We start from the raw sequence: 14,467 nt of genomic DNA, 5'->3' as shown, positions 1-14,467 counted from the left end.
ACAGTGGTACAACATATTAATAGAATCCAATAACAACAACAGTGCAATAAACAGGTACATGGTGTGCCATCTCGGTATCTGTACATAGTATTTACAGAGCATATAGGACATGCTAGGTAGCTTTAGTAGTGCAATACACTGTTCCTGATGTTATACTAATTTAAAGTGGCCTTTCCTCTGGCCATAAGTGTGCGTGTGTGCGGCATGAGTGTTAAAGTGGCTGCTAGTGTGTGAGCGTGCTCAGCGTGCGTGTCGTGTATGTGCTTGTGTGTGCTTGTGTGTGGATAGTTCAGTTTCTGTGTCTCTCAATGTTCATTGTTCAAGGCTCTGATGGCCTGGGGGAAGAAGCTTAGCCTAAGCCTCTCCGTCCTAGTAGCTGGGGTTCGCAGGCATCTGCCTGACCTCAGCAGCTGGAACAGGCTGTTATTGGGGTGGTGGGGGTCTTTCATTATCCTGCAGGCTCTGGATTTGCACCTCTTGTTGTATAGAGCCTGCAGGGGAGGTAGCGCAATACCCGTGGTACGCTCGGCTGAGCGCACCACTCTCTGTAGGGCCTTCTTGTCCTGTGCCGTGCTGTTCCCATACCAGGCAGTGATGTTTCCGGTCAAGATGCTCTCTATAGCTCCTGAGTAGAAGGACTGGAGTATCTTCCCCGATACTCTGAACTTCCTTAACTGTCTCAGGTGGTAGAGGCGCTGCTTCGCTTTCTTTACTACTGTGTCTATGTGTGTTGACCATGTCAGATCCTCTGAGATGTGGACCCCCAGGTACTTGAAGCTGCTCACCCTGTCCACGGTAGCCCCGTTAATCATCAGTGGTGTGTGTGTCTCCTGCTGTCCTCTCCTATAATCCACGATCAGCTCCTTGGTTTTACCAATGTTCAGGAGCAGGCTGTTGTCCTGGCACCAACGTTCCAGTACCTCAACCTCCTCTCGGTAGGCCTTCTCGTCGTTGTCCGAGATCAGCCCCACCACCACCGTGTCGTCGGCGAACTTCACTATGGAGTTGGAGCTGAACTTGGCCACACAATCGTGTGTAGAGTGAGTACAGCAGGGGGCTTAGAACACAGCCCTGGGGGGACCCGATGCTCAGGGTGATGGTGTTGGAGGTCTGACCCCCCACCCTGACCGCCTGGGGTCTTTCACTCAGAAAGTCCAGTACCCAGGCGCTCAGGGCGGAGCTCAGACCTAGCTCGATCAGCTTGTCCACCAGTCTGGTGGGGACTATGGTGTTGAACGCTGAGCTGTAGTCAATGAACAACAGTCTCACATAGCCCCCCTTCTGACGGTAAAGGTGGGAGAGAGTGCTGTGCAGTACCTGGGAGACCGCGTCGTCAGTGGACCTGTTTGTCCTGTATGCAAATTGCATAGGGTCCATATCACTGGGGAGAGAGGCACAAATGTGGTCCTTGACCAGCCTCTCGAAACATTTCATGACCACAGAGGTGAGTGCCACCGGTCTGTAGTCATTTGGACATGCTGGGGAGGGTTTCTTCGGTACAGGGATGATGGTAGACATCTTGAAGCAGGCAGGGACTACTGACTCCACCAGGGATTGATTAAATATGGCGGTGAACACCGGGGCAAGCTGGTTTGCACAGGACTTAAGTATGCGTCCTGTTATACCATCTGGGCCCGCAGCCTTCCTGGTGTTCACCTGCATAAATGCTCTTCTCACACTGTGTTCCGACAACGAGAGAGCGCCCCCGCCCCCCCGCGGTTGCCCCCCCCCCCTCCACAACAGCCGGTGCGCCAGTGACGTCACTAGCCAGAGGGCTAGCGGCGACACTGTCTACACCGAACCGAGCGTAGAAGGAGTTGAGTTTGTCCGCAAGAGAGGCGTCGTCGCTCCCCATTGAGGGGGCGCTGACTTTGTATTCAGTTATTGTCTTCAGTCCCCTCCACAAGCCTCTTGTGTCGTTTTGTGCCATTTGTGTCTCCAGTTTCTCAGCATATGTCCTCTTAGCAAGTTTAACAGCCTTGCGCAGAGTGTAGACTGAAGCCTTGTACTCTTCCATATTTCCTGACTCTCTGCCCAGGTTATAAGCCGTGGTGCGTGAGTTCAGGGCTGCTTTTATAGTGCTGTCCACCCAAGGTTTCTGGTTTGGGAAAACCCGCGCCCTCTTTGTGGGGACAATACCGTCTGCCACTGTTGTTATGTAACTCACAACGGTATCAGCGTACTCGCTGACGTCACTGGCGCTTCCTTTAAACATGTCCCAGTCTGTATCCTCGAACGCATCACGGAGCGCGGCCTCTGATTCGTCAGACCACTTTTTTGTCTCACGTGACACGACGACGTCACGCGATCTTTGTTTGTATGCTGGGATTAAAGAAATGGAGTTGTGATCGCTCGCGCTTGCAGAACCCATCAGTGGCGGAGCCGCTACAGCCTTGTAGCCAGCTCTGAACGGGGTGTAACAGTGGTCGAGTGTGTTTCCCCCTCTTGTGGAGCAGGCGATGTGCTGAAAAAAGGTCGGCATCACTTTTTTCAGATTTGCCTGGTTGAAGTCACCAGTCACTATCGTCGCGGCTTCCGGGTGCTTGATCTGTTGTTTGTTGAGGTGGTCGTGTAATTCCACCAGCGCTTTGCCAGTATTTGCCTGTGGGTGGATATATACGACGGATATAATGACCGCGGTAAACTCACAGGGTAGGTGGTACGGGCGGCACAGGATTTGGAGATGTTCCATATCTGGGGAGCATGAACTTGAGAGGACATGTACTTCCTTGGGATTAACCCAGAGATTGTTCGTGAGGATGCAGACCCCACCTCCGATGCTCTTCCCAGAGGCTGCCGTGCGATCTGCTCTCAGGACGGTGAAATTGTCCAATGGAGAGACGCTGTTGTCCGGCGTCGCTGGCTTGAGCCATGTCGCCGTGAAACACATGATGTTAACGTCTCTCATCTCCCGTTGGAATCGGACCCTCGCTCTCAAGTCGTCCATCCTTCCCTCCAACGAACGTGCATTTGCCAGAAAGATGGATGGAATTGCTGGACGGTAAGCAGATCTTTTTAATCTAAGTCTGATACCGCCTCGTCTTCCTCTATGTCTCTTTCTGCCGTTTCCTTTGTTGCCGTTCTCCCGCTTGATTTCTGTTAGCCATTCTGGGCATAAAGTGTCTCCCAACTCCTCTTTGAGTCCGGAGTTTAGGTCCATAAGTGTCTGGCGGTCGTATGACATACCCGCCAGTGATGTTTTAATAAAAAAAGTAGAAAAAACAAACATAATAGCTAAAAATGTGCACAATCGTCGTGGAGCTAAACCAAAGGCGACTGACCGGGGTCGCGCCATCGACATAATGAAGTTATGAAGTTATCAATCTGACCTAAGACCTAGCGTGGGCACTTATCATGGCGTCCCTTGCGTTGGGCATTTATACTAACTGAATAGGTGCTAACGGCCGAAGAAAACAGGACTACTGTCAAATGCCTCTGGAGTAAAATTTATTACAGATTTGAGTTAAAACCTTACTCAAGATTGATCTTATCAGCAAGCAAACCTCTCCAACCAAGACTCCTCCTAAGTGCTCGAGATCTGGAACAATGAGTGACGTAGAGGTCTGCAAAGCGCAGCAGACAGCCTAAGAGGCAAAAAATCTATCAGGAACAAGAGAGGGTTCATAAGAAACCACTTGAAGTGGCGTTTACTCGCGACTAACAGGGCTAGGGAGCCCTAAAGTCACTTGAACTTGAAGTAACTAAATGCTTACTTAAAGTCAGAACTTAAGTAGAAAAAACTCTACTTTGTGAATAGCAGGCTGAAATAGCCATTGCGAACAGGAGCAAATAGCAGGCTGAAATAGCCATTGCGAACAGGAGCAAATAGCAGGCTGAAATAGCCATTGCGAACAGGAGCAAATAGCAGGCTAACTAGCCATTGCTAACAGGACGAGGCTACTCACATGATCAGACAGGTATATGATAACCTTGGACATGCCGGAAGTAAGAGGATGTTGGTATACCTGAGAACTAACAACATTCTCATACCTAAAGCCAAACAAAGAGCGATAACAGTCCGAAAGGCCTGTGAACAATGTGCGCTGGTAAAGGGGACAAAACCTGAACCAGTGCCACATTCTTAGACGGGGGGGGCTGTCCCCCGGAGTCAGTGGACGACGCAGCGAATGGCAAGAAGGAATATACTGACCCAGGTCAGAACTCGGAAATGGAGGAAGACCGGGATAGGTCAAGCTCCAGAGCATCCTCAAGGTCCTCACCTAGACCTCCCAGACCTCCTAGACCTCCCAGACCTCCCAGACCTCCTAGACCTCCTAGACCTCCTAGACCGGACAGAGAGACATCGGCCTGGACCCAGGTTACAGGGCGACGAGAGCCCTGAATGGACCTGAAAGAGAGAAAAGAAATGAGTCCTCTGTGAACTGTATCTGTGATGTCCTGCGAGGCCTACGGACAGGGTCACACGACCAGGCCAACCACACTTCAATAGAGGACTGCTGCTACAATTCTCGGGGACCCGTGGGGGTCGCCCGAGAAGTAACAATTCAACCTACCTCAAACTATGGGAGAGATCCAAGAGGTCAGAGGGGGTGACCCCAAGATGACCAAGATGACCAAGATGACCACACGATGACCACCAGGTGTTGTCTTCAGGTGTGTTGGCCGGGAACAACAGATGCAAGTCTTCCCGCCGGATACCAAGCAACAACGTGACCCCTATCCTGTCGAGCCGTCCAGCCAGGGAACAACAGATGCAAGTCTTCCCGCCGGCTACCAGGGTAACAAGGTACCAAGATGGCAGAGGGGGTGTGGAGAGTCACAGCCACGTGACCCCGCAGTCGCCATCTCGTCCCCCAGTATAGACGCTATTAAGACAATGGAAAATGACCGACCAGGATGACAGATGTTTATGGTATATATCTGTTTTAGATCTAGGCATATGTTACTGTAGGTGTCTATATGTGAAGATCCGTGGCAGAGGAGACGGCTCTCTATGACGGGTGCACACTTGTATAACTTGTATACACTTGTATCTTATATAAGCTGTATATTCTTTATACACCTTAGGACCATGTACTATATAGCCAGCAGTCTCCCTCGTCTGCATCCCCTTGAGTTGGGGTGAGTGAGAACGAAGGGGGCCCCTTCGGAATGCCGGGAGGTGATGGCCTTGGAAACATCTATGAGCAGGGTGCTTTCCACAGCAGGTTGGCACACCCTGCGTAGAGTAGACAATGATAGGTACAAGTATGTGCATATATATGTGTACACTGTATACTATATATATATGTACTGTATTATACATGTATGTGTATCTGTATATATCTGTAGTATGTGTTGGGCTATGTACTATATATTATGGCAGTCTGCCTCGTCCTCGTCTCAGAACGAAAGAGGCCCATGGAGTGAGGGAGTTAACCCTTACAGTGAGGAAGCAGAACAGACATGCATTCATGTTTAAATGATGTAATGGGGTTTTTCCCAGAAGAAGGTAATCTGTTAACGACTAGAAGGGGAGGAGTCCATCCTTACTACGTATTGTACGTTGGTTGGCTAGTGAAATGACATCCCTGTGACATCACTGTTTTTAGACCAATAGAAATATGATGCCGGATCAATATAAAAATGACTGTTCCTCCTTCGAGAAGCCAGATTTGAAGATTTTGCTTGCAGACACCAGGCACAAGCCGTGTTAGGCCTTTGCGATATTAAGAGATGAGATGTTTTTGTTTTATACTTCTTTTAACTGAGTTGGACATTTCCAATGAAGTCTCTTCTGTAACTTGCTTTTTCTAAATAAAACAGCTTTTTATAATATATCTTTTTGTATCCATTCTTCTGTCCAGACGGGTAAGCATTGAAATGTTTTTGCATTGTAACTTTACCCATTGTTTAACCATGAGGGAGCACGGCTTAGTGATGTTCATGATTTATGATGTAAAAACTTTAGAAGTGTGTCTTTAACCACACAGAGACCTAGAGAAAGAACTATATATATATAGATGTAGAAGTGGGTTCTGTATAATGGGATTATCAAGTAAAGCTACAGTGATACTACGTGTGACGGATAAGGGAAATGGACATCATCTGAATAAAGAGTGTCCTTTCCAGTGCAAATAAAATAAAAGATTCCGCAACTTCAATCACTTGACCATGGTCAATGACTGGTGGGGTCGGAACGGTGCATTCGCTGTCTCTGTCGATCAGGTGTAACAACAACATTTTGTAGACTCATTGGGTTCTGCATGTCAACCACATCGCAGGACGCTGCTTGATGTCAAGATGAGCAGACCAATGAGTTATGAAGTTATCAATCTGACCTAAGACCTAGCGTGGGCACTTATCAATATTATTATTATTATTTCTTTTTTTTGAAAATAGATTCTGGGCTTTTTAGAAAACATTCTGGGCTTGAGCCCAAGTAGCCACCCCCTAGCCCCGCCCTAATGGGCGCACATGACACATGACCAGAAACGTCTGCCAGAAATGCGGCTACCTTTGGTAGGAACGCCACCAGGAAGCGTGAATACTTTCGGCAGCCAACATGCCCTTCCGCTTTGCTCTGATTGGCCGAGCGCGCGCATGCGCATGAGCCGCGACAAGCTTCTCAGCCTCCTCAGCCGCTTAACGCAATTTATACAAATGGAAGTATTGATTTCGCCGTAACGAATCATTAAAAAAGATATACCGTTAACTGGAATATGTTGTTTCTTTACACATTTATGCAGGTGAACACCAGAAAAGCTGCTGGCCCAGATGGTATAACAGGACGCATACTTAAGTCCTGTGCCAACCAGCTAGCCCCTGTGTTCACCGCCATATTTAATCAATCTCTGGCGGAGTCAGTGGTCCCTGCCTGCTTCAAGATGTCTACCATCATCCCTGTACCAAAGAAACCCTCCCCAACATGTCTCAATGACTACAGACCGGTGGCACTCACCTCTGTGGCCATGAAATGTTTCGAGAGGCTGGTCAAGGATCACATTTGTGCCTCCCTCCCCAGTGATATGGACCCCATGCAATTTGCATACAGGCCAAACAGGTCCACTGACAATGCGGTCTCCCAAGTACTGCACAGCACCCTCTCTCACCTGGACCGCCAGAAGGGGGGCTATGTGAGACTGTTGTTCATTGACTACAGCTCAGCGTTCAACACCATAGTCCCCACCAGACTGGTGGACAAGCTGATCGAGCTATGGGTCTGAGCTCCGCTCTGAGCGCCTCGATACTGGACTTTCTGAGCGAAAGGCCCCAGGCGGTCAGGGTGGGTGGTCAGACCTCCAACACCATCACCTTGAGCATCGGGTCCCCCCAGGGCTGTGTTCTCAGCCCCCTGCTGTACTCACTATACACACACGACTGTGTGGCCAAGTTCAGCTCCAACTCCATAGTGAAGTTTGCGGACGACACAGTGGTGGTGGGGCTGATCTCGGACAACGACGAGAAGGCCTACCGGGAGGAGGTTGAGGTACTGGAACGCTGGTGCCAGGACAACAGCCTGCTTCTGAACATTGGTAAAACCAAGGAGCTGATCGTGGATTATAGGAGAGGACAGCAGGAGACACACACACCACTGAGAATAAACCGGGCTACCGTGGACAGGGTGAGCAGCTTTAAGTACCTGGGGGTCCACATCTCAGAGGATCTGACATGGTCAACACACATAGACTCAGTCGTAAAAAAGGCGAAGCAGCGCCTCTACCACCTGAGACAGTTAAGGAAGTTCAGAGTATCTGGGAAGATACTCCAGTCCTTCTACTCCGGAGCTGTAGAGAGCATCTTGACTGGAAACATCACTGCCTGGTATGGAAACAGCACGGCACAGGACAAGAAGGCCCTACAGAGAGTGGTGCGCTCAGCCGAGCGTACCACGGGTATTGCACTACCACCCCTGCAGGTTCTATACAACAAGAGGTGCAAATCCAGAGCCTGCAGAATAATGAAAGACCCACACCACCCCAACAACAGCCTGTTCATGCTGCTGCGAACCCCAGCTACTAGGACAGAGAGGCTTCGGCTCAGCTTCTTCCCCCAGGCCATCAGAGCCTTGAACACTGAACTCTCCACACACAAGCACACATGAGCACACACACGACACACACTAGCAGCCACTTTAACATGAGCAAGCACACACTCATGCTGCACACGCCCACACTTATGGCCACTAAGGAAAGGTCACTTTAAAAATAGTATAGTATAACCTGAGATTGTATAAAATAGCAATGTACAGAAAGACCCAGTGCCTCATCCGTAGCTAACAGTGTATTGCACTACCACAGGACCTAGCATGTCCTTCATGCTCTGTAAATAACTTATGTACAAATACCGATATGCCCTACTATGTTACTTGTTTATTGCACAATGTTGTTTTATTGGATTCTATTATATGTTGTTACTACTGTATTGCACATCGTTGCGGGCAAGACCACCCGCATTTCATTGTATACTTGTATGCCGTGACAAATAAAACTCTTGACTTGACTTGACTTGATGTTGGATTATGTAATTGGTTTGTCATGACAAACCAATAAAAAATCGCGAATTAACCGGTGGCTACAACAACACACAGTAACTACATGCATCATTGTTTAGAATGAACGGTGGGGCTGTTGTTGTAGCCACCGGTTAATTTCGTGATTTTTCATTGGTTTGTCATGACAAACCAATTACATAATCCAACATATGTGTAAAGAAACAACATATTCCAGTTAACGGTATATTTTTTTAATGATTCGTTACGGCGTAATCACTACTTCCATTTGTATAAATTGCGTTAAGAGGCTGAGGAGCTTGTCGCGGCTCATGCGCATGCGCGCGCTCGGCCAATCAGAGCAACGCGGAAGGGCATGTTGGCTGCCGAAAGTATTCACCAGGAAGCGTGAATACTTTCGGCAACCAATATGTCCTTCCGCGTTGCTCTGATTGGCCAGCGTTGGCCAGCTGTCAGAATGCAGGTAGGTGAATTCCAATGGGTGAAGGCAATCACAGAGACAGAGAGTGTTTACTCTTGAACAGGTTCGACTTTAATAGTAAGAACACAGAGTAAATTCTAAGAGAGAACAAGTGCTAATAGCACAAGAGGAAAATAAGGTAAATGGGAGCTTATTGGAGGTCCAGAGTAGAACCGTCCGCGTTATCCCCGAACGCAATTAGTGAAGACCTGACAATGGACAAGCAGAAGAGAGGTATGTTACATAGACACCAAATACCAACATTCCACACACACCCCCGTGACAGCCAATCAGGAACCACCCCTAAGTGACAGCACTAATTGACAGGGAAATGACAGGTGACAAGCCCAGTGACATATGCCAGGAATGTGGGTGGTCACCGACCGAGGTCGGTGTCCAGAACGTAACAGTACCCTCCCCCGACGAACGGCACCAGACGTTCACCTAGGAGCCTCGGGATTCAGCCGCCGGAAATCAACGATCAGGCTGGGATCTAAAATATCCCTTTGAGGCACCCAAGAACGCTCTTCTATCCCGTACCCCTCCCAATCCACCAAGAACTGAAACCCCCTACCCCTCCGCCTACAACCCAGTATCCTCCGCACCGTGTAAATGGGTTGACCGCCAATAAACCGGGGCGGAGGAACCACAGGCAGTGGCGGGGCCAAGGGCGATGAGAGGAATAGCTTCAACAGGGACACATGAAACGTCGGATGAACCCTCATAGAGCTCGGAAGTCGTAGCTTGTAAGCCACTGGATTAACCCGATGAATCACTTTAAATGGTCCTATAAAGCGAGGAGCCAGCTTCTTGGATTCCACCCGGAGAGGGAGATCCCGGGTGGAAAGCCAAACCCGCTGCCCTGGACGGTAAACTGGAGCCGGACGACGCTTACGGTTAGCCTGCCGTTGGGTACTAACCGAAACCTTCTGTAGCGCCTTCCGAACCTGTTTCCACGTCCTGCAACAGCGAGCCACATGTGCCTGGGCCGAGGGCACCTCCGCCTCCTGCTCCTGCTCGGGAAACAGAGGAGGTTGAAAACCATACTGGCACTGAAAGGGAGACATACCGGTAGAAGAGGAGAGAAGGGTATTATGCGCGTACTCAGCCCAAGCCAACCTCCTACTCCACGTTGCCGGACTACCGGCAACGTAACATCTCAAGACCCCCTCCAAATCCTGGTTGACCCTCTCCGTCTGCCCGTTCGACTGTGGATGGAACCCAGACGACAGACTGACAGAGGCGCCGAGGCCGGCGGCAAACGCCTTCCAGAACCTGGAGGCGAACTGAGGACCCCGGTCCGACACGATATCTACTGGCAGCCCGTGGACCCGAAAGACATGCTGTATAATTAAATCAGCAGTCTCCCGGGCCGAAGGAAGCTTGGGGAGAGGGACAAAGTGAGCCGCCTTAGAGAACCGATCCACCACCACCAAGATGGTGGTGAATCCGTCCGAAAGGGGAAGACCAGAAATAAAGTCCAGAGATATGTGTGACCAGGGTCGTTTAGGAATAGGAAGTGGTCGGAGGAGACCCGCCGGTGCCCGTCGAGAGGTCTTACTACGTGCGCACACCGGACAGGCCGCCACAAAGGAACGCGTATCCCCCTCCACTGTCGGCCACCAGAACCTCCTACGGATAAATTCCAGGGTCCTGGTTGCCCCTGGGTGGCTGGTGAGGGATGACGCATGTGCCCACTGTAGCAAGCGTGAGCGCGCCACCTTGGGAACATACGACCGTCCCGGAGGACCCCCACCAGGATCGGGCTCCCGCGTTAGCGCCGACCTTACCACCTTCTCTATGCCCCAAGACACGGGTGCCAAAATCAAGGCCGGTGGAATAATGGGATGGGGCTGCTCCTCCCGACCAGGAAGATCAAACTGGCGCGACAACGCGTCAGGTTTGATATTCTTGGAGCCGGGTCTATAGGAGATGGTATATCGAAATCGTGTGAAGAACAACGTCCACCTGGCCTGGCGAGCGTTAAGGCGTTTAGCCCCTTGGATGTAAGCCAAGTTCTTATGATCAGTCCAAATAATGAAAGGATGTGCCGCCCCCTCTAACCAATGTCTCCACTCCTCCAGTGCCAATTTGATCGCCAATAACTCCCGATTACCCACGTCGTAATTACGCTCGGCTGGTGACAGACGGCGAGAAAAAAAAGCACACGGGTGCACTTTCCCATCCTTTAAGCATCTCTGAGAGAGCACCCCCCCCACCGCGACGTCAGAGGCATCCACCTCCACAATGAACGGAACCTCCGCGTCATGGCGGATCAATACAGGAGCGGATGTAAAACGACGTTTAAGATCGCAGAAGGCCGACTCAGCCCTAGGCGATCATTCAAAGCCAGGGAGAGAGGCCTTAGTGAGAGCTGTTAAGGGATTGGCTAAGGCGCTAAAATTGCGAATAAAGCGCCTGTAAAAATTTGCAAAGCCCAAAAACCGTTGTAACCCCTTGAGCGACGAAGGCCGTGGCCAGTCCAAAACTGCACTCACCTTGGCTGGATCCATGCGCAGATCGCCCTTCGTCAACACAAAGCCCAGGAAGGACACGGTGTCCGTGTGAAACACACACTTCTCAGCCTTAACGAATAGTTGATGCTTGAGGAGACGGTCTAGCACCTCCCGAACGTGCATTTGGTGTTGCACCATATCGCGAGAAAAAATCAGGATATCATCTAAGTAGACAAACACCGACACCCCAATCAAGTCTCGCAGCACGTCGTTAACCAGGGCTTGGAAGACTGCCGGAGCATTAGCCAAACCAAAGGGCATGACCAAATACTCATAGTGCCCATTGGGTGTGTTAAATGCAGTCTTCCACTCGTCTCCCTCTCTAATCCTGACCAGGTTGTATGCATTACGTAAGTCAAGTTTAGAAAATACCTGTGCCCCCTGTAAGCACTCAAAGGCTGTGTCCATGAGGGGTAAAGGATATCGGTTCTTGATGGAAACGTCATTCAATCCCCTATAATCAATGCATGGGCGCTGATCCCCATCTTTTTTATCCACAAAGAAGAAGCCAGCGCCGGCAGGGGAAGTGGAAGGGCGTATGTGCCCCGCAAGCAATGCCTCCTCTATGTAGGTGTTCATGGCCAAGGTTTCGGGGCGTGAGAGAGAGAACATTCGCCCGCGAGGCGGGGAGGTACCGGGTAGAAGATTAATGGGACAGTCGTATGATCTATGAGGCGGAAGTGCTTTAGCACGCGTCTTGCTAAAAACATCCGCCAGGTCCCAATAGATCTCAGGCACCCCTATTAAATCGGGATTAGAGGGTAGATCAGAATCTGCCACGCTCCCCACCATCCTGGAGAAAGAGGGAGGAGACAAAAGAGAAGAGGGGGGGGAGACAAGGGTTTGGGCAAACTCCCGCTGACGATCGACTTGACGTCGGCCGACGTTGAGAGTTCGCCCGTGCTCCAATTAATGACACGAACACATGACGACAACCAGGGATGACCCAACACCATGACAGAATAGGGGGAAAAGATGACAAAAAATGTAACCCATTCCCACTCCCCACCCTCCACCCGGATGTGTAAGGGGACTGTGCGCTGGGTGACGCTCCCACTGCCCAGAGGCCGACCGTCCAGGGCATAAACTGGTAAGGGAACCCCTAAATCCTCCACTGGGGTTCCCCACTCCTTCACCAATCCCACGTGAATAAAATTGCCCGCCGCCCCTGAGTCAATGAGAGCCTTAGTTCCCCTAATGTCACCCCCACAGTTGATCGCCACCTCAAAAAATGTACGAGAATCCGTGGTTTTGGCAGGAATGAGCCCACCTGCTGGCGCCTTTTCGAAGCCCGACGGCGCACCTTCCATCCCCGATTGGCGCCGAGCCGATACAGCCTGGACCCGACAGCTGCCGAAGCGGTGACCGGTGCGGCCGCACCGGAAGCAGCGTCGCTCTTTGATGAAGCGCTGCCTCTCGTCGTCCGAGAGCGACAGCGCTCCAAGCTGCATGGATTCATCACCCAGTGGCCCACTCGTGTAATGCATGGAATTATCAACACCAGGAGAAGAAGGAAAACATACCTGGGGCTGGGTGTTGTTGACATGCTCCTTCTCCCTCTCCCGGTGCCGATTGTCCATCTTGATGGTGGTGTTGATCAGCACTTCCAGCTGCTCGGGGATCTCACGCGCGGAGAGCGCATCTCGCATCCGCTCTGAGAGTCCCCTGACGAACAGAACCACGCAGACGTTCTCCGCCCAAGCTGTCTCCCGAGCCAAGATCCGAAAATTGATAGCATAAGCTGCGACCGTGCGGAGGCCCTGCCGGCAGTCGAGAAGACGACCACCAGCCTCGAAGATCGAGAGTACCCGGGAAGTATCGAATACTCTTCTCAATTCCCGGGTAAAGGCGTCCAGACTGTCGCAGATTATCGCCCCTGCCTCTAATTCCGCCGTAGCCCAGGAGAGAGCTTGACCGGTGAGCAGTGTGATAATATATGCTACCTGCGCTGTCTCCGATGGAAATGATCGTGGTTGCAGCCGGAAAACGAGTAGACACTGGGTGATGAATTCCCGACAACCATCCGGTGATCCGTCATAGCGAGCGGGCACCTGCAGATGTGGTTCGCGGGACCGCTCCTGGACCCCGAACACCCCCCGACTCTCCTCTGCGTGGAGCGCTGCTTCTCCCGCCGCCGACTGAACACCAGCCACTCCTTCTTGGGCTTGTCGGGCTGTGGCCAACGCCGACTGCGCCACCGCTTGGGATGATCCGACAACCCCATTGAGTCGGATTAACTCGGCGCTGACCAGCTGCTGATGTTCCTCCATCCGTGTCTGGGCTGCTCCCTGCGTCCGGAGCATCTCCATGATGGCCTCCATGGAATTCTGATGGTCAGGTCTTCTGTCAGAATGCAGGTAGGTGAATTCCAATGGGTGAAGGCAATCACAGAGACAGAGAGTGTTTACTCTTGAACAGGTTCGACTTTAATAGTAAGAACACAGAGTAAATTCTAAGAGAGAACAAGTGCTAATAGCACAAGAGGAAAATAAGGTAAATGGGAGCTTATTGGAGGTCCAGAGTAGAACCGTCCGCGTTATCCCCGAACGCAATTAGTGAAGACCTGACAATGGACAAGCAGAAGAGAGGTATGTTACATAGACACCAAATACCAACATTCCACACACACCCCCGTGACAGCCAATCAGGAACCACCCCTAAGTGACAGCACTAATTGACAGGGAAATGACAGGTGACAAGCCCAGTGACATATGCCAGGAATGTGGGTGGTCACCGACCGAGGTCGGTGTCCAGAACGTAACAGCCAGCGCTCTCTTTCGTGAATACCAGCGCTCTAAGCTCGTTCCCTACGCCGCACATGCGCATGAGGCTCCCCCAGGTTAATACGCGACGCGATAATCCCCCTGGTTAATAATAATAAATGGGCATCACAGAACACGCCATATTAGCAACGTTGGTTAATAATAATAAGCGGGTATAGCATGATAATACCTAGCTGCATCAGATAATACCTACCTGCATCAATATACGCCGCGCTATATACTATATACTCCAACGCCTATATGTAGAACATGGTAC

Source organism: Notolepis coatsorum, assembly GCF_963971535.1.
Source record: "Notolepis coatsorum genome assembly, chromosome: 2".
NCBI lineage: Eukaryota > Metazoa > Chordata > Actinopteri > Aulopiformes > Paralepididae > Notolepis > Notolepis coatsorum.
The sequence above is the reverse complement of the archived record's forward strand: the minus strand, read 5'-3'. Positions refer to the sequence as shown.